This window comes from Excalfactoria chinensis, chromosome Z, assembly GCF_039878825.1.
Source record: "Excalfactoria chinensis isolate bCotChi1 chromosome Z, bCotChi1.hap2, whole genome shotgun sequence".
Lineage (NCBI taxonomy): Eukaryota > Metazoa > Chordata > Aves > Galliformes > Phasianidae > Excalfactoria > Excalfactoria chinensis.
The window spans coordinates 56,344,088-56,365,419 of NC_092857.1; the positions used below are offsets into that span (position 1 = coordinate 56,344,088).

Here is a 21,332-nt window from a genome sequence, read left to right on the forward strand (position 1 = left end):
TGATCAACTTGAAACCTGATCTAAAGACTGAAAAAAAGGAGATGCTTTAGCATATAGTTAAAATAGAAGATAATGGTTTTCCTATTATCATATGTCTGGTCTGCAACTTAGTTAAAATATGAAGCTCAGTAACTAATAGAAACATGTATTCTTCTGTCTCCATATTTCTGTGGAGAGAAAATCCATTGTAGATCAGATGTAGTTATTGCAAGATTGTCTTGTTTCAATTTCAAAATGTTTGGAGTTCCATCTATTTACTGGTACAACTAATGTCCACTCTTAATGTAGTTTGACTTACAAAGTATTAGTGTGTGATTGTTACTATCAGTAAAAATTCTTTATGCATCTTTTCAGATCCTGTTGTAATTTTGTTGATGGAAAACATTTTCTCCACCTGGGCCAAGTTGTAATACTGAAATGCCTTGCTAATTATGAGCGCTATCAGAAAAACACATTTCTGTCTAGAAAGATCCAGTAGTTCTCATTGAAACCCAACTGCTTTAGAGTCTTAGTTTGCTAAGTTTATATCTCTGCATATTATTTTCATTTACTCTTGTTACTGTTTTTATTTGACACCTTGTCTTGACAATCCAGTACCTGCTGAGTGCAGATGGCACAAATGATCTCTCTGCTGATTAGGTTGGAACAGTCATTGTAGGAATTCTGAGTAAAACTTCACTATCTGATGAAAGTTGCTGCTATTTCACTTGCTAGATTCTCTACATTGGTCTTGCACATTTATTTATATACATTTACTAAAAAGTAAAGATTTTAAGCATTGTGATTTTGACATGGATCAATTAAATGTGCTTGACTTTCTGTGAAGCCTTCCGTGAGTAATCAGGCTATAGGATGCTCAGTTTGTTCTGAAATCTAGATTGCTACATAAGAACTAGGATTATAGCTGCTCTTAAGAACTTTTTCTCTGAGCCAAGAAGGCATATCAGAGAAGTGAAACTTTCAACCTCTGCAGAAGGATGCGGCACATATGACAGTTCTGTGCATTTTCCCTCTATCGTGTGCCTGTCCTTGCTACAAGGTCAAGGTTTCTGGGGTACTTACTAGGAAAGCAGAGACAAAGACTAGACTTGGCTCAGACCTCTGCAAATTCAGTCTGACATGGACAGGGAAGCTCTGACCTTGTTCATCATCCTGAACAAATAAAATTTCAGCTACGTACTTGAAGGATTGTTGGGCTGACTGCAAAATACGGCATAGGCTGGACTTGATGCTGCCACATAGAAACTGTTATTTGCCCTGTTGCCATGTGAAATGGGAAAAATTCTGAAATATTGCAGCTACAGTTTGTAAGGAAAGAAAAGTATGAGGGAAAATGATAGTGTTATCACTTGGGCACATAAATCTTCATCTAAGTAATATGTTCTCAGCTTTATGATTTTTAGCTTTTTAATCCAAGATGTCTTTTTTTTTTTTTTTTTTTTTTTTTTTTTTTTTTTTTTTTCTTTCTAGCATTTGTTAAAGAATCACTTCCAAAATGCTAGAAAGTCAGCCTGAGCATATTGCAGATAAAATCTGTCTCCCTTCTCCATCACGTAAAATAGAGATACAACATTTGGCCTATGTTCAGTTTTTCAGGTGCTAAAAAGCTATGACAAAACTGCACAGATCGTATGATAATGGGCATATTATACAACTCTAGATCATCATCATATGCCCAACTTATTATTACTACTTTAGTTTGCTACAGAGTACTTTTACAGCACCATCAATTTACATGGTACTTCACAAGCATAAAAGCTTATTGCATACTTTCCATGTATAGATCAAACATAAGCAATACTAATTAATATGTAAGGTAGAAATCAGGAAAATGAAATTTACAGCAAAGGTGTGGGGAATATAGCTGTAGAAAGAAAAGAGGAATGAGTCTGAAGGCTTTTACAAATTTTTTTCAGGCTAAAATGCAGACAAGCAATTCTCCAAGGACTACCTCTTAGTTTGGAGCCATCACAGCAAAACTGGCCCCAAACTGTGAACCTTCTATGCTTGAAGCATATACAGCTGAAAAGGACTGAGTAAGAAAGTAGCTACATTTAAGGAACTTCTACACAATTATGATGGCTTAAATTTGGGCTTAAAAAGAGGGATGAAAAAGCTGAAAATACAGGAACTGCTTCCCCTGGTAAGAACAGGCAGTTGCCAATAGGTAAGTAGTCAGCTACAGCAGGAATGTGATAGAATGTTAAATCTCCGGTTCAAATGTACACACAGATATGCATAACTAAGCCAACAGCTAAATGTTTTTAGGTGACGTTGCACATGGCCTTCTGTGTATCGTTGCACGGTGTCTGATAGCAGAAAGAAAAAATGTCAACATATATTTGGCAAGCAGGAAGGGCAGTGCTATGTAGTTTTTCCTAATATGAAGAAAGAGCTGGGATTTTGTTCTTAAAGACTAAGTAGATTGAGAAGCACCTAGGCAGTAGAGATGTAGAGATGCAACTTCAGCAGCAGCATTCTGATCCAGCAGCAGCATTTTTGAACAGTTTTGAGAGACAGCTGTAGGGCAGGGTTGTGGTAGATGAGGTGAGATATCTGTTCATTGAAGTGGATTTTATCAGTGGGAGGGAGCCAAGTTTCAACAAATTAGAAGAAGATTATTGGGGAAACAAGCGGCAAGTGAAAGGACAAGAAGCTCAGAAACACATAGGTCCATAAGACAGAATGGAGCAAATAATTGGAAGTAGGGAAGGAGTAGGAAGGAAGATACAGGGTTTAAAAATGTCAGAACTGTAGCCAATGTGATATGCATGCAGTATTGCAGAAGCGGAATCTGTTTTGTATGTGCTAAAACTGAAGCAACTTTTTAAATGGAAAATTAAAAAGCATTAGTGGGAGAGGACAGACAGAAGGAAGAGAGAGAAGAATATGACCTTGCAGTGAGTTTGCAGTTATACTAAAATACTGTGCCTGGTGGAACTGTACTCATACCTACATATCTATACAAGCACAATAAATTCTCTGATCTCTAATACTGTGTGCTAGTGTAATGCATAAAGTATAAAATCATGAGGAATGAGATGATATGGTAGGGCCCAAACTTGACATTTCATGTACAGCAGCCTCTTTTCAGTCCAGCGCAATGTGTAGCACTGTCTCTTTCACATAATTTTCATATACAAGTATTAAATGACAGGCTGATTAAATAAGAAAGTCTGTTACAGAAAGTACAAATATATAGCTTCACAACAATACTTCTAATAGATTTTATCTGAGTTAAACAAAGAAACTAGACAACAGAAGTTATTCTGGGATACATACGGATAGATCTGTGCCATTGCACTGTGGGAATAAAAGTAGTATGAGCAGTTGCGGCCTGTGGGAATGGAGGTATGTGTATGCCATTAATTAAGTGTGCTCCAGGATTCTTTCAACAGAGAGAAGAGAGAACTTAACTAGGAATGTCTGCTCCAAATGGTAACAGTGATTATATGTTATTTTAAAGTAATAAATTAATGGTGAACCTCTCTGCCAAAACACAATTTATTACAAACTGATTTGCTGCTTTGTGTAACTGTTTTGCATATTAGTTGCCAGTGTAGTTGCCCAAGAATTGATGTATATATAAGATAGGGAATGATTCATAGTCAGTATCTAAAAGCAAAACCAAAAATTTCAAAATGTTACAAGCTTTTAGTACTAAAACATTAGCAATATGGTGTATTGTCAAATTAATTATTTTAAAAGGAATATTTAGAATAAACATTGGAAAAGATTGATGGGATCAAGAGTTTGCTAAACATGCCCAATGTCAGTGAGAGATGTATACCAGTCAACAAGAAAATGGGCCTTTTCCCTGTTTTAAGCCTTCCATAATATGTGAAGAGCTGATTTGAAAATTACCTGTTATTCTAGGTGGGTCTGGTACAAATAGCATGGCTGCCAAAGATAAATTTGCCAAGAAAATACCAGGTCATGTATGCTTGTTTGAGAGTTCAGCTGGGAACCTGGCCCAGAAGGGTGGGAGGAAATGATTAAAAGTTGTTGGTGTGCTTGTTTGCATAGAGCCAGCTTGGAACTGCATGGCAACTAATTCTGATATTTTTGGTATTTTAAGCACTGGACATTATTTTGTCACAGAATCTGAGGGCTTTCTAAGGTGTAGAGTAAGCTCTGTATGTTCTGCTCTATGTAGAAGCTGATATGCCAGTAGATGCCCACTCATAGAATCATAGAATCACAAGGTTGGAAAGGACCTAGAAGATTATCTAGTCCAACCTCTTTGTCTGCTCAGTCTCAATTCCTGATAAAGAAGATGTATATTTAGAGGCTGCTCCAAAAGACATGCTTCCTATTTTAAGATGTTGGTCCACAGAGTCAGAGGCAGGTGTTGGTGATATGGCAGTAGAGGTCAAACCTTCCCACCAAAGAAAGGTGCTAGCTGAATGTTTATGGAGACCAAACAGTGAATATGATCACAGGGAGCTGTCACATCACAACACGAAAAGCTTCTACATCAGCTTATCCACACTGATTGGCTGATAGTGGTGATGATGTTGAAAAGGTGTTTTGTTGCAGAGAATTTGCTCTATCAAATAGTTTTATTGTGTTTTTTGTGTCTGATGTAGTTTCTATGGAAATAAATAGGAGGCATTACTTCTGGGGCCACGTATGCATATAAGGTTCTTTGTCTCTTTCTGATTTTTCTAATGGTATAATGCAGGGAACTGGCCTCATGTTGAATTTCTCTGTTTGTCCCACACTCCCATCTATTATCACTACTGCAAGCATTGTCTGGCCTTCCAACTAGTCAACAGATAAGAATTTGAATAGAATTCCTACATTCTGGAGAACTCAGTTGTGCAGTAGCCACTTACATGCACAGAAAATGTAATTCTGATCCTCTGTTGTTTTTTGGCTTTAATATACCATATTCATTGAGACTGAGACAAATCTGCTGTCTCTAAGAGCCACTGATTTCGACAATTATCTAAAATCAGATTATAATAAATGGCAGTCTTAGGAATTTTGATTAACCTCTAAATAAATGTTACATTGGAAAAACCCTGTCAAATGCATTAATGATAAGTTGGGATGTAGTAGTAATTGCAGACATGGCATTATAGATAACAGCTAATTGATACCACCCTCTCAAATATGTATAGCACATCAGCTGCCATGAAGCTGGAATGATTATAGTAGTATTTACAACAGTTTAAAAACATTAGATAAGATGTAAAATGGAAACATAGGGTACTGGCTACAGTCATCTCACTTGGTGATTTGATGACTTTGGACAAATACATTTTTAGTATTGATTGGCCATTAACACTTCTATTTTTCTGAGGAGGCAAGTATATATTGGTCTGCTCTAATTAGATTCTGAGGGAATGTCATATGGATGAAGACTATAGTTAACTAGAGAGAGATAGGTTGCCCTTAGCCCCTGCAACTCAATGCTTGTTCTTTGGATGGCATTTAGATGACATTGCTGCGTTTTGGGATTACTTAGTTTTGAGTGTTATTATCTGGTAATGCAGTACTAGTCAATCTTTCTTTTCTTTTTTCTTCTTTCTTCCCCCCCCCCCCCCCCCCTTCTATTTTGCAGTTGAGAATTAGTAACAGAAACCTGGAAGCTTTCATTTTTCCCTCTTACGAGAATATGATTTTTTCCTGCATACCAAACACTTATTAATATAAGGAAGTGATCTGAAGAGTTCAGCTGAGGCTTGTGATAACTGATTACAAAAGAAGCTTTTCTCCCATGCTCATGGAGAAGACATTGTTTTTAGCTCATTACATTCCCAACTCTGAATAGCTTTGCTGTTTCACAGGAGCAATCTTAACAGTTAATAATGTTAGCAGAGATCTGTGTAATACTGCTATTTACATTTTGTGAGGAGAAAAAGAAGTGAGGAAGAAATAAAGCAGATGTTCCAAGTAAAATGGTACATGAAAAGAGGTGAATTTAGCATGAGCTCAGCATTAAGAGTGACAGCTCCACTAGCACACATCTACAGGTTGGGCATGCCAGCTCCCATTTCCTTGGAGATACCTTTGTTTGCCATTGAAACCTTTGTTTTCTAGCACTTGCAAGGAGACAGCAGAGAAACTCAACTAGCAATTTTTTTGAGCAGACAAGTGCTTGCTTTTGTCAGGGAGCTGCTGTTTCACAATGAGGAGACAGGCCAGGAGTGGAGGGTGACCCCAATACTGGCTCTCATCACCAAGGGCATGGTCCTGCAGTACCCAATCACAGCAGGCGGAGCAGGGGCTGTGACAGAGTCCCTGTGGAGTGATCAGTCAGGTCTGCCAAGAGGGTACAGTAAGGAGCAGTAGGATATATGGCAAGAAGTAGTGCTGAGATAAGGCATGGTTCACTGTTCCAGCCTGGAACACAACTGCAACATGCAACGGAGGGAGATTAGGGGGTCATCCAAGAGACACTGACCCTCAGCAAAGATCTACTATCCATCTGAAAGACATTGAGACCACTATACTTAAAACATAGGTCATGGTGAGGAAGTCCATGGCTGAGTTTGAATGAATCTCCTGCATTCTTTGGCAGGGGCATGGGTTTGGGCCCCAGCTGAGTAATGCAGGGACATTAAAGTCTCAGTGCAGACAGGGCCCTGACTTCGTCCTGTGACCTTTTATCAATGCTGCAGTCACATGGGTCACAAAATGTGTTTGCCTAGGTCATTTATTCCTAGGAATCTGAGTTTGGAGGTGAGCTCAGGTTGAGATCATAAGTGTAAATGAAAGACATCCTTGTCTTTCAAGTGTTCCCATAGAAATGCAATAGAGAATGTATATAAAGACTTTAGAGAAGATACAATGGCTTTGGTGCTATATATGTGTTATTATTTTTTGGAGGGGGTGGTATGGGAATGGTATACATTTATTAAAGAGGACTCACTCACTTCGTATTGTTTTTTATATGTCTGCAGCTCTTACCCATTGTTAAATTGTGACAAAATTAGACGTCTGTTAATGATATAGTTGCACAGCTCTTTGAAGCCAGAGGGAGCTTTATCAACAAGATCTAGGTACTGGCAAGATGGAAAACAGAGATGTGCAGAGGACAGCCAGCACGAACTATTCCATCATTTCCCAGCACATGAGTTGAGGTGAAAAAAATTTTGGAGGGAATTTTTGGCTGTAGCATTGAGATGATCAGTCATGCCTGAAGTAGACATTCTGCTTCTGGTTGCCAGTTTTTGTTGTTGTTTGTTTGTTTTTCCCCTCATTTGATGTAACTCCTAGTTTAAGGCAATGAGGGGCAGTAGGGTGAGAGGAAAGCCATTAAATACAAGTTTGGTCTGCTCCCTTGGCTAGGATATATCTACTCCTGATCCACATGATTTAGGGTGGATAGAGTGACAGATTTGACTCATGTGGTTCTGCAAATGCGAACCTGGAGCTCCCAAAGAAATATAACTGAATGGAGCACAGCTATGGGGGCTTCAGTGCTCCATTCTCTGTCCTTGAGATCACAGATTATAAAATATAATAGGTTATCTCCTTTGGGAAAGAAGTAACTTCAGCTTAGCTTTCTCCTGTAGATGGTTTGTGCAAAGGCCGTAAGTATAGCTGCTTGAAAAATGGAGTTGGAACACTGTTGAGAAAATAAAGCTAAGACTAAAACCTCAGGCTTCAGAATATACTTTGTAAGTGCTAACATGTCAGAAAGAGAATTTACAGGTTGATGCGAATACATGGCTAGGTGATTCTGTCAGTGTAAGGCAGCCTAGATGATGATTAAATTCTGACTATGTAGTTAAGCATAGCTGTTGTTTTTTTTCTAAGTAATATGAATAGTATTGAACTTGGCATCACTATGGTAAGAGTAAAATATCACTATTTGGCCCACTAATGTAGTTAGAATTATGGAAGTAAACCCAACTCCTGTGTTTTTATTAAGCTGTCTTGAATGAATTTTTACTAACCTTGTATACAAGAAGTTCTTAATCTCATATATATGTATATGAATGTATTGTGATAGATTTCTTCAAATTAAATCTTGCTTCTGGAATGGAGACTGGAAAAAGCCTTCCTTCCCTCCTTCCCTTCCTTCCCTTCTCTTTCTTTCCTTTTTTTTTCTTTCCTTCCCTCCCTCCTTCCCCCCTCTTCTTCCCTCCCCCCCTTCTTCCCTCCCTCCTTTCCTTCACCTGGTCAATGGAAGGAGTGCACTGTGGCAGCTCCCTCTCTCATTCCCAGTTTCTTTCTTGTGGCAGAGTAGTATTAATCTGTGTCCTAATGCAGGAAACAGGACAATGCCCCTGACTGATCTATGGTGATTTTCATAGCTGTCTGAGAAGTAAACCTCAAGGAAATTTGGGGAAAGGAGACAGCCTCTCATTTCTTTGAGTATATTTGAATGTAAGATTATTAACAGGAAACATTATACACAATTCCATCTATATTTTCCGAGTCATTTTCCACGCACCAATCCTCAGCCAACACAACTGGCATCATTCCCACTAAACAGACACTAATTTACAGCAGCTGAGGTCCTGGATCTTATTTTACTTTCGTATTATACTGCAGTCTGGGAAATGTCAATAAAGCATGCAGGTTTTGAAATGCATAAGATACATGACCACAACATAACTATTTTACATATGGGCTTGAATCAGAACTGTTACTTATTGCAGGCATACTATGATGTGCTTTATTTAAGACCCTATCTCATTCTGCTACTCTCTTGACCTACATTCTGCTACAGTTTTCTCTTGGGAAAATAAAATAAAATAAAATAAAATAAAATAAAAGACTGAGGATTCAGACACTACTTCAAGTAAATTTGAAAAATGGAAGTCTTTACCAAAACAGCGTGATGATTTCTGCCTTGTGTAGCATTGTATTGCACGTTGCCTAATATTGATTTTATGCCAGACTTAGTATTCTGGATGGTTTTTGGTGGATGCAACATTGGTACCAAGGATGTAATATTGGTATCAAGAACTCTGAGCAGTAAGGGAGTTGAGGAGCAGGTAAAGGGGAATAAGTTGGGGAGCAAGTATGGGGAAACTAGTATTTATGGGATATGGGAAGAGTAGAAATTGGTCTGTGAAGCAGAGGTCAGGATAACAAGCAGCTGTGTAATGCTTAGCATGACTGACCACTTAAATAATGTCTGTCAAGTTCTCTACTTTAATTACCAAGTAGAATAAAGGGAATAATTCTTGCATATTAGAGCCATTGTGTTAGGCTGCCTGCACACTTGGGCATGTGTCTCTGTTTGACTTTATTTTCAGTTAACATCTGGAAGATTTTTCTGTGCCACTAAATGAAAAAAAGAAAAAAAAAAAGGAAAAAACCCTCAATGCAAAAACAAAAAAACAAAACACAAAACAAAACAAAACCAAAAAACCAACCACCACCCTATTTTAGTTTTAAAAATGACAGTCTGCATCCTGCAGTGTGTGTCTGCAGCAGTGGGTGGATTCTCTGGCAAATTTAATAGCCACAGAATCACACAGAGCTCTGACTATTACCAAATGGTGTGTGATAAACAAACACAGAAACTTATTTTACTAAAATATTCTCTTCATTTAGTACTTAAATGCACTAGAAGTGGCCTTTTGTAAAGCCTTCAGTCATGGAGCAACAATTGCTGTTAGAGTCTCTGGGCTGCTTCATTGTTTATTTAACTTGACAGCAAGCTAGCTACAGTTTCACAATTTAGATCATTTATTTTTATGGTCAAAATGTTTGTACAGTAGCAAAACAGTTTAGTGTATCTCTGCAATGGAAGAGTGCCTTATTTTGCAGCTGCTCTGCCTTTCTTTAGTTGAGGCTTCATGCAGAGTGGGTGCTTCAGAAACTTGGCAAACTGTAAGACCAGCCATGCGCTAGCCAGCAGTGCTTTCCCTGATGTGTGAGTATGCTGTACCCACAACAAGAAGACCTTGGGAAGCTCATTCCAGGATCACTCACTAGTGTATCAGGTAAAGCTGAGGGGAGAAAGAGATTCTGCAGTTTCCCTTGAATGAGAGAGCACACAGATACAAAAGTACAATTCAAGAGTCTCCTCAAACAATGCTCTTAATGTGCTAGTGATGTTATTTTTTGTGTTATACAGGAATGTTTCATGAACAGAAGGTAATGACAACATTTTATACTGACAAAGGCTTGAGGTGGTCAGTGATGGATGTTATTAGAATCTTCAGTAGTGTTCATTGTGGTGTTGTCTTTGAATATTCATTCACTGCATCTGAATCCAGTAAACAGTAATTCCTAAGAAAAAGTAAGATCTCTGTCTGCTTCCTCTAGTACACTTCAACCAAAATGCTAGGAGAGCATGAGAAAAAGTGCAGCAAAAGAGGAACTTTACTTGCAGATCTCTATCCACAGCATGAAATTTTGTGACTTTGGGCATAAGCACGGAGTTGGACTCAGGGGTTTTTCATGAGGACCCAGAATCTTATCAACAGTGGACATCTAGAACAGAGGACATCTTGGTGAGTACAACTCTTTTGATGTCTCTGGGGATTTGCAGTGGCATGAGAACAAACTGGCTGAACCAGCAGCCAGTAATTGGCTCACTGTTCTTTCCGTAGATATGAACACCACCTGTGCCAGAAGCTAAAGATGGTGCCTCATGTTGTTCACAAGAAGAAAGTGAATCTTTGGTGCCATTAATTCACCCACTGAAGTGAGTGAATTTTGGATGTTGTCATAAATCTGTAGAAATACCTTAAATTATTTGCCAAAAAGTTTTTCTCACTTTTTCTATATGCCACAGAGTCCTACTATTGCAGGAGGACTGTAGCATGGGGAGAAGTATCAGCTTGGCCACAGGTAACTTCTGCCATTGTAAATTCACTCCTTGCTTGGGCTATGCACATGCACCAAAAGAGGTTCAGTATTCTTTTCCAGTTTCCACTGAATGTTTTTTTATCCTCTGAGAGCTCTGTAAGATTGGCATTATCCTGTAGCAGTGTCACAGCCTGCAGTCGTTTAATGCCTCTTCTTGTGAGGCCGGGATTCCACGCCCAAGTGCATTTAGTAGGTCAGTACAGTAATTTTAAATGTCTTTCTTTCAGTCTTTTGCCATCTTCAATTATACCTTTCCACCCTACTATTTGTGTAATTTTCTTCTGTCTGAAGTCTCTTTACTGTTGTTCTCTATTGCACAGCGTGACAAATTACCCATCAAGCCGTATCTTTTCAGCCCAGAAATGCGCAGTAACACGGAGTCATGGCATTATCACATGTTGTGCACTTTATTTCCTCACAGTTCATTCAAGTGTGTCACTTTATTTTCCTGCTTCCTTTTGTCATCATGAAGATTAACCATTTTATTCTTCCTCAACTTTAGAAAGAATTAGAAATGCATTACATTGTAAGCCCAGAGCAACACCTATACAATCCCATACAACCCATCCTTGGCAAAATTATTCTCTGCAACTCTGAGCCTTGCAGAAGCTGGGGCTTTCATCATTATTATACAGCTGAGTAACCCTGGCTGTGGACAAGAAAATTATTTGTAGCCCCTGGCCACCAACCAAATTAATTGTGAGACACCATTCACTTTGTCAGTGTGCTTCAGCTCCTTCTGGGAGCTATGAAACTCTCAGGGCCTTGTGTGTACTGTGCCCAGGGTCCTTCTCTCCCTCCCTCTCTTTAATTCAAGATAAATACCAGTAATTGTACAGCTTATGCTGAGATATCTCCCAGGTATTGCAAGGATGTGTTAGAAAAATCAATTGTAATTGCTCAGATAGTCAGCAGGGCTGCAGCTGGTGTATAAAAGGCATCCTTAGAAATTGTGATTTAAGATGATCTAGAGAAAGTTTGTTATTAGAGGATTGTTTAAGGGCCCAGTAGGTCCTTCAACATTAATGTCTGAAGAGAGCCACAGAGGTAAATTCAAAGCTTTCCTCAAAATGCACCTGAGATATGAGATGGGATTTATTCAGGCAAATGTGCCCAGTTCTCCTTTGCAATCCGTTTCATAATTCATCAGTATGAATGGTATGTGGGAGAAACAGCACTTCTGTAAAACAGACTAGAGGGATCAGGAATTAGCTAAACCTGTGAAGTTAAATTTGGTTGGAGAAAATGTAATTGAATTTCAGATTAACCAAATGCTGACTGTTCAGAACCATTGCATTTTATAGTTTGCAAAATGCTGACGCCTAGGAAGGAATAAGAGCAGAATATGATAAACTGAAAGTGTTGTGGCACAGAGGATGCCAGGAGTCATTTGCAGTGTTAGTGGTCCCATAACTTGAAATATGTCAGGTGCTGCGAGACCGAGCTTGGATGTACTAGAGGAGCTGAGCATGAGCAATAGGAGATACACATGTAAGTTAGGCACCAGTCCCAAGTCTGGGCTCACCTAATTTTCAGCACTATTTCTGTCTCAGGCTCTGAAGCATTTTACTATGTTTATTTTGCTTTTTACCTACTTCCCAACTGTACTGAGCCTTTCATGTTGGCTGATAAAAAAATAAATCTCTTATATCACTTAACACACAATTTAATTCTAATTCTTTTTTTCAAACATATTTACAGGCACAATGGCAAGGTTATTATATGCTAGTAAGAAAAAATGCATGACATTTTTGTAAGAAGCCTGACTTCTAAATGGAAAAATAAAATTTATACATGAGTTTTTGTGACTTCATGTGAAAACTCTCAAAAGTGTTTCCCATGGACTAGAAGTTCTGACTGTTGCAGTTCATTTACTTTGTAATGTTCTCTAATTAATTTACTTTAGAATGTCAAGCAGGAGCTGGTAATAGAAAATTCATCTCCCCCTTAGAGAAAATTGTTACTGCAGCTGATAAACAGAATTATACAAGCTTTGTCACACAAATCACATTATAAAAGGTTCCAAAAAACTTGACAATGTTGACAGTTGTTTTCAGCAAATGGCTGCTTTACTGTAGCACTGTCAATGTTGATGTCCTTGTGCACATGTAAAAGAGCAATGTGATTAAGGCAAGCTTGTCCATGCTAGATATGAGCCAAGTTTTCAATCTCCTCATGGCACTGAAAGATTGCTCAGCTGTTGCAGATAAGGCAAGAATAGCTAGCAGATTTCTGCCATTAAAAAAAAAAAATAATAAAAAAAACCCCTTCTCTTTGGGCATGCATCTATAGGAATTTCTAACATCTGCTACTGACCTCAAGTTCTAGATAAGAAGAGCTCATCTTTGTAACTCTAATTGATATTACTCACTTCAGATGATGTACTTCCAAGGAGATTGCTGAAGTATCTTTGTAAGCACAGATTTATCTAGACAGCAATCTGAAGTATGATACACTTTTGTGAAGTGGTGAATTATCACCACTCTTCTCATGCCAATTACTACTGCAGTTTACATCTACCTTATACTGAATATAATTTGCACAAATAATTTACATTGCCATTTGGTCTGAGACTATTTCATCTTATCTATGACAGTCTATGCTTGTGCCCTACCTAGAACATCAGTCATCTTTGCAATATTTTTCCTTTGTATCAACTAGATGAAAAGAGTGGAAAACTCAGTTTTGTAGCCAAAACTTTGTCAAGAAATGGGCTTGAGTTAACACAGCCATATCCTCCATCCTATTGACCCTGAATTCTTTATGCAAGATGTCAAAGCCAAGGGACTCAGCAGATTTGTTGTCATGTCTGGGTGTGGAAATAATGGGAAGAAGCCAATATCAACAGTATAAACTTAAAAGAAACCCATGGGGATTTTCTAATATAAATTAGTGTAGACTTTGTTAGTCTAAGCATACTCAGATTTCCACTTTGTATCTACTAAAAACTCTTGAAAGGTCTGGGTTTCTGACAAGTTTAGAGGAGAGGAGGGAGTAGATGTCAGGCTGGCTCAAGGTGACCAGATACATGTTCCCCAAACCTTCAGTGTGATATCGCACATCTTGGAATGACAGGGTTGAGTCTAAAGTTCCATGATAGGATAAGAAAAGTCAGCGAACTCAAGTTATCTATTAATGGCTTTTTTTCTGACAAGCTTGTACAGTAATGGAATGTGGTACTACATGACAGCCATTTCATAGTCTCCAGTTACGAAAACATCCTTACTCTTCTTGTTCTCAGCTTGTTCTCTCTTCTCAGCAAAATTCTTAAACGAGTATCTTGGATTAAAGTCCACCTCACTTACACATCTTAATAAAAAAATAATTGTATTCTGGGAAATTGTGGATAGCCCTTCTCTATGGGCAGAACAAACTATGCCTCCTGTAATTATTAGGATTAAAATAAAATTAATGGCATATATTAAAAAAAATATATAGTATGGAATAATAAAAATAAAAGTGTACCAGCTTTGCTCTTAACCAAAACCATTTTACATTTTATGTCATTAGGGTAAAATGGTGCTACAATAAAAGCTACACCTCAGGAAGACATCCTCATTTTGATGTCACCTGTGAAGCTCAGTACAGTTCTTCATACCATGGCCTCAGATAAAGACATATACCCTGATGTTATCTAGATCAGTCTATCTCCATGACAGGCAACAGGCCTGTAGGCCCCTTGGCTCAAAAATGGGAAGAGGAAGGGTAGAGAGATGGGAGATGGGTTCAAAAACAGAACAGTGGTGACAATCTAAGGAGGAAAACTTAATCTTACTAAATATGATATCAGAGTGCAAGATATATAATATAATACATAATATATATATAATAACTATATAATACAATATAATTGAGACTGAGGCTAATAAATCAAAGAAAATGAGAGAGATAGAGATAGAGGGAGAGAGAGAGAATCTGCAACTGAAAGGCCTGAAGGTTGAACTGAAAGTGCACAGCTGGGGAGCACATCCACAGACTGCCAGGCAGCGAGTAAGGTAGAACTCAAGCCAGAAAGTGAGATCTCGTGACTTCCTCCTGTGACTTATCTTCCTCTCTGACTGTGAAGTCCCATGGGATATGTAGTTCTTCTCTTCTGAGAACGAGACATCCAGAAAATTGTTGGTCCATGGAACTGGAATATTAACTCTTTAATTACCCATGCTTTACATGATGTTATCATGTGGAATACTGATAACAAAATTATAAAACCATGATACCCTGTGACTCCTATCATTCTCAGACTCTGGCTGAAAACCCAAATCCCATAAATGCAGGGCTGTAATTATCAGCTAGTAAATCTTTGTACCTATTGGTTGTTCTTTAAGGTTCATAAGATCGAGTAACAGGAATGCTTCTTGCTGCAGTGGTCTTTGCTCTGCTCCAGTACAGCTGCGTGCATGAGCAGCCTGACTTCGCTTTGAAAACCTGCTGCATTCTTCAGAACAGTTGCTCAGTGTTGGTCAGATTTCCCTGCAGCCTGTTTTTCCATTTAGAGCCACCGAGGCTGACACATAGTTTCCAAGAACTTCAGCATGTCTTCTGTCTCCTGAATCCCAAATATTTCTCAAGTGCCTAGCAGAAGAATATCCAGATAATCTTTAGACTGGTAATACAAGCTCAGAGAAGAAAGTAAGGCAGCCCTAAATACAATGTAAAGTAATTATTTCATTTTATGTTAACTTGGTGTCTTTGTTACGTGTATACTGCCATTGTTACACTTAGAGCATTCTCTAGATCTGAAGAGGCTATAAAATCCTACTAATTCTAGCACTAATAACAGCTTTTTCTGGTCACACTGTAAATGATATTGCACAATTCATTTGAAAGTGCAATAATGTAGCTTGAAGCATAAAAGATGAGCAACAAACTGAAACAAAAGAGCTTGTTGCTTTTCCCTAGACAATGCTTTTTCATTCCTGACCTAGGTTTACCTTCTTTCCCCTTCTTTAAGGATCCTTTACGTTATGTACTAAAAATAAAAGCATTCAAGGTTCAAACTTTAAGTCCCAAATTACTACCTTTCAGATTCTTTATTATCCTTTCAAGCATCTAAAAAAATAGGTCAAAGTTACACTGCATAATTTGGAAAGTTAACAAAATGTTGTTTATGGAATAAAAAAAGTAAGTAGATATAATTACAATGACCTTTAAATGTATTGTTTCCCTTCCATCGGCAATTAAACCCTTTAAAGAACTGAAGTTCTACACGAAGGTGTTTTTTTTTTTGTTTTTTTTTTTCTTTTTTCTTTTTTCTCTTTTTTCCCCTTCTCTCTCTCTCTCTCTCTCTCTCTCTCTCTTTTTTTTTTTTTTTTTCTTTTCTTTTCTTTTTTTTCCCCTTTTTTAGACGGAGATAAAAATAGCTTCCAGTCACATGGCATAAAGTCCACCTGGATCTCTGGCTTCTTTTCAACAGTATGAGTTCTGGCTCACAACATAGGTTTGTTCTCTCACAAAAATTGTGTGTAGATACCACAGGGAAGGTGAGCACTGAAGACTGACACACAGCAACTGTGGAACAAATACATGTTTCAATAAATAAGGCCTTGATCTTGTATCATCTTTGTCCGGACATGGCTTTACCCCAGTTCTCAGCTTCACCACAGTCTTAAAGTGTTTCTTTGCTCTTCAATTTCAATGTTATCATGGGCTTTTGCTTTCTCTATATTCAAGGTCAAACAACTAGCAGACATAATGTTGATAGCATTTGATAAAGAAGAAACAAAATGAAAAGAAGGAAACATTCGTTTGCTGGATATAGCTGAATACAGTGGAGAGAAAAAACATTCAAAATTTTCTTCCCATAAGGGACAACTGAAAGAGTCAAATTTATCTTTTAATTTTCTACTTTCTGTGTGCTGGATAAATTGTGTTTCCTGATTTCAAACAAAATCTCTTAATGTATTTTGGTCTGGAATCCATAACCTGAAATACAGAGAAAAGGAGAGATCTCTGTTGATGTCTGCATAAAGCTTGCAGCTTCTCACCTGAAGAAGCTTTGAGTCTAAGGTTACCATTTAATTTCCTTTTATATTTACTGGCAGGAAATGGACATCTCATCACAATACCTATTTAAAATGAATAAGCCCTACCACACCAGTGCCTGCCAGTCTTTCCAGCAAATCTAGAACCTCATCTTGCCATAATGAGATCCCCAGCATTCACATGGTTGAAGCCAGATGCCTATGAATTTTTCATCACCATTACCAGGTATCTTTACTGAAAGTCTGTGTGTGTCAAGTTGAGCATGCTCACTAACACCAAATCTTTTCTGGCAGTAGGAAGCAGTGTGACAAAATGCTTTGTAGAAAATGTCTTAGGATCTGTAATGAAGTGATATCTTAATTCTAGTCACATCAAAGTAGGTTGTAAGGGATATTCAAAACAGCTGTGATTGTATTTGGCAAGTGAAGGAGTCTTGCCTATCTTTCAAGATCTCAGATTCTGAAATTAATCCATCAGTGTTTGATTTAGTTGAGTCATGTCTTAAATCGTGCAACATACTACAAGCAGGAGCCAGACAAGAAGGATCCAAGCGCTGACCGGGATGATTTCTTCTTGCTGTCAGTTCACCCATTAACTGGATAGTGTTCCTGTCATGCTATGGGTTTGCTATTGATATGCTGTCTGGGCTCCCTCTCTCATATGGCTTTAGGACTTCTATAATTAACCCTGTAATTCAGTTTTCATTTCGTACTGCACTTAATTTAAGGCTTAATCGGTAAGTACAGAGTTGTACAGTGTATTTTGAACAACATTTTAATATTTTCTTCACAAAGATAGACTATGCAATGCAAATTCTGTAAATGATTCAAATTAATCAACTATTCTGTCCCTTCTACCCACTATGAGTGCAAATACATGCAGAGATATATCTAATGTTGAGGTAAACACAACCTGATTTTCTACAGCATGACTGTCTTTCAAACCACAGACCTCTGATTTTTCATCACATGTGGGCTGTCTTTCAAATGTTGTACCCAATTTAATCAATACACGTTTGTAAATCTTTTTCCTGTACATGTTGTTTATTCTCAGTGGTACTCATTGAAGAGAAACAAAGCCAGTCTTTGCAAAACATTGGATGAGTTTTAGTTTGTGCTCGTAGAGGGAGTAATGAGGTAATTAAATTATGTTTTAAAGTCGAAGCTGCATATGAGGCTCATTTCCCCAAATTTATTAGAAACTTTAAAGTGTCAACTTTTTAAAAAAGTTGCAAAATTTTCTTTCTCTTATTTGATTCATTCAGATCTTGAAATAACACAGTTGTGGTCTGTAGAGAAAAATTATTCACTGTGAAAAGCAGTGTTTAGGTCCTTGAACAGAATATCTGCCCTCCGTGTAATGAGCTGTGTGAGCAAGCAAAGATGTGTCTGTTAGAAACCAATTATTAAATAGTACGAATTCTCCAGAGAAAACCTAGGTTTTGTGTATGTGTTTGTGAGCCTTTGTGTACTTGTGCAATTGTTGTATCTATGTTTATTTATACAGTTGCTTAATTAATTGGCTCTATGGCATCTCAGAAACCTCATTATACTTGAAATAGGCAGGAGATTTTCACAGGAAGAACTTTGGAATCTTTCTCCCTCAAGTATCTTCTTTTCACATGGTACTCTCCAGACTGACAAAGGAGTTCCAGGCTGGTTCCACAAGCTAATACAATGAGTAGTCTTTGCTAGTGCCAGCTTACCCAAATATTTGAACTGTACTCAGAAGAAAATAATTCCCTCAATCAGAGAGCATGCTAGAACCTCAATTAGCTTCCTTCTTCTAAATGTCTTCCAGGAGGTAGATGCTCTATATTCATGGGGTGCAGAGCACAGAGTGCTTCCAGCATCATGGGAGTGATGAGAGGGGGACTAGAGGGGTAAAACAGTCAAGCATAGAACACTGTCCATTTCCTTGTGTTTGTGAGGGATGAAGTAGCTCTGTGCTTTGTACAGAGATGTTTGTGTCTATCTGCCCAATAGCAAGAGGTATAACACTTGGAATGTGAAGTAGAGTTCAGGTTCGTGAATATCTGAGGAATCTGAACATCTATAAGTCTGTGGGTCCTGATGAGATGCATCCCAGAGTTCAGAAAGAATTGGCTGATGTAGTCGCCAAGCCACTCTCAATGATATTTGAAAAATCATGATTGTCAGGGCAAGTCCTTGTTGACTTTTGGGTGCATTAAAAAGAGCGTGGCCAGCAGGTCAAGGGAGGTGATCCTTCCCCTCTACTCTGCCCTGGTGAGGCCTCATCTGGAGTACTGTGTCCAGTTCTGGGCTCCCCAGTACAAAAAAGACAGGGGTCTCTTGTAAAGAGTCTAGCGGAGGGCCACAAAGATGCTGAAGGGCCTGGAGCATCTCCCCTGAGAAGAAAGGCTAAGTGAACTGTGTCTGTTTAGCCTTGGGAAAAGAAGACTGAGAGGGGACATGGAGACATGATCCATGTCTATAAATATCTCACTTTTCAGCAGTGTGTGAAGACAGGACAAGGGGAAACAGCCAAAAACTGGAGCATACGAAGCTCCGCACGAATGTATGCAAGAACTTTTTTACTGTGAGAATGACGGAGCACTGGAACAGGCTGGCCAGGGGGTTGTGGAGTCTCCTTCTCTGGAGATATTCAAGACCTGCCTGGATGCCTACCTGTGAGACCTGGTGTAGGGAGCCTGCTTTGGCAGGGCAGTTGGACTTGATGATCTCTAGAGGTCCCTTCCAACCCCTACGATTCTGTGATTCTGTGACTAGAAAGAAGGCAATGTCACACCCATTTTTAAGAAGGGTAGAAAGCATGTCACAACAAACTATTGCCTTGTCAGCCTCACCTTTGTTCTGGGGAAGATCATGGAGCAGATCCTTCTGGAAGCTATGCTAAGGGACATAGAAGAGAAGGAGCTGATAACCATATTGCCTTCACCAAGAACAGATCCTGCCTGACCAACCTCGTCTTATTTATGATGGTGTAACTGCATGAGTGAACAAGGGAAGAGACACTGATATCATCTATCCGGATTTCAATGAGGCCTTTGACAGGATCCCTCACATCCTTCTCTCCAATTAGGAAAGATACAGCTTTCTGTTTCTACGCAGAAAGATACAGCTTTCTGTTTCTATGCAGACTGATGGATGAGGAACTGGTGGCAGGATTGTACCCAGAGACTGATGGTCAGTGGCAAAATGGAGATTAATGATACGTTGTGTCCCTCAGACATCAGTACTGGGACTGATGTTTTTTTATTCTTTCATCAATGACATCGACAGTGGACAACCTCAGCAAGCTGGCAGATGACACTGAGCTGTGTGGTGTGGTTGACACACCTGTGGAATGAGACACAATTCAGAGGGGCCTAGACAGGTTTCAGGAGTGGGCCCCAGAGAACCTCATGAGATCCAATAAATCCGGTCCTTGGATACATTCAAAGTGTGGCTGGACAGGGCTCTGAGAAACCTGATGTAATCGTACATAGACCTGTTCACTAAAGGGATGTTTGATTAGGTAACATTTAGGGATCCCTTCCAATTCAAACAATTCTATGATTCTACATTCTTTTATCATGCTTGGGAAAAAAATTGTTTAATGCCTCAGTTTTGATGACTGTGGAACAGTAGGAGAGTTAACCTGTTTTCTCTTCCACAGTCTTCCCAATGTAGGTGTGGCTGGTCCCCAAACTGTGGCAGTGGCACAGGGCTACTTTTGTGTCACCACTATCCCATCATCTCAGGTTATATTTTTCAGACCATCTCATGCCCTGCTCTCTCAGATTTGTTAAGAAAAAAACAACAACAAAAAGGCTTTAGCCCCAGAAATGGGGGCTTATCATAATAGCAGTGATTGTGTGGAAATAATGACATTGCCTTGGCTCCAGTGCATAGTTTCAGGGAAATACATTCAAATCAGAATTCTGCTGATTTAGGATCAGAGAGGAGTCATTTAACTTGCTTCCAGCTGATGAAGATTAAGGAAAATGCAGAGCTGAGTGTCTTGACTGGTGGTGAATCTCTTGATTTGCCACCAGTCCCCTCTGGTACAGCAGAGCTGGCTGAGCTCAGTAGTTACACAGCACATGTTTTTTCTTGCACACACAGAGATCTGATTCTTTCTTGATCTATGTAAATCATTCTCTAACAGCAGAGTGCTCTACAGATGCCTGAAGTAAAAACAACAGCACAGTGTTTTTATGAGTTAATAGGTGAGTGGATAATAAGTACCGGAAGGATTATGGTGGAACACTAACCTTAAGTCATTTTCTTGTGACCTCAGGAAGGGGCATTACATATGTTTTTCTCCATGTCTTTCTCCACCTATGGCAAATTGGAACAAACATTTTCTGAGGCATCAAGCCCTGTCTGCCCTTTCATACTTCTGTATTTATTTGGCAGCTGGGGATCTGAGTGTGAACTGATGGTGCACTTTGTCCTGAATGCTGCTGTTACTTTCATCTTCATTATCCAAATGCAGAGCGTCACAAGGAACAGTGGGTCACAGTGCCCACAGCTTTGGTAGAGAAACCTATGTTATCTACCTTCAAATGCCTGCCTTGCAGAGAAGTGAAATACTACTAA

The 21,332-nt window shown here is 38.8% G+C and overlaps 1 long non-coding RNA gene across 3 annotated transcripts in view; it reads left to right on the top strand.

Annotated features, from left to right (window-relative positions):
* LOC140264129 (uncharacterized) overlaps nt 1–21,332 on the top strand; it is a 68,324-nt gene that overhangs the window by 10,911 nt on the left and 36,081 nt on the right. For all 3 annotated transcript variants that reach the window (XR_011906004.1, XR_011906003.1, XR_011906005.1), the window contains exons 2-5: nt 10,240–10,427; nt 10,527–10,621; nt 10,712–10,767; nt 16,827–16,992. This is a non-coding gene — a long non-coding RNA (uncharacterized lncRNA). The remainder of the gene's footprint in view (nt 1–10,239; nt 10,428–10,526; nt 10,622–10,711; nt 10,768–16,826; nt 16,993–21,332) is intronic.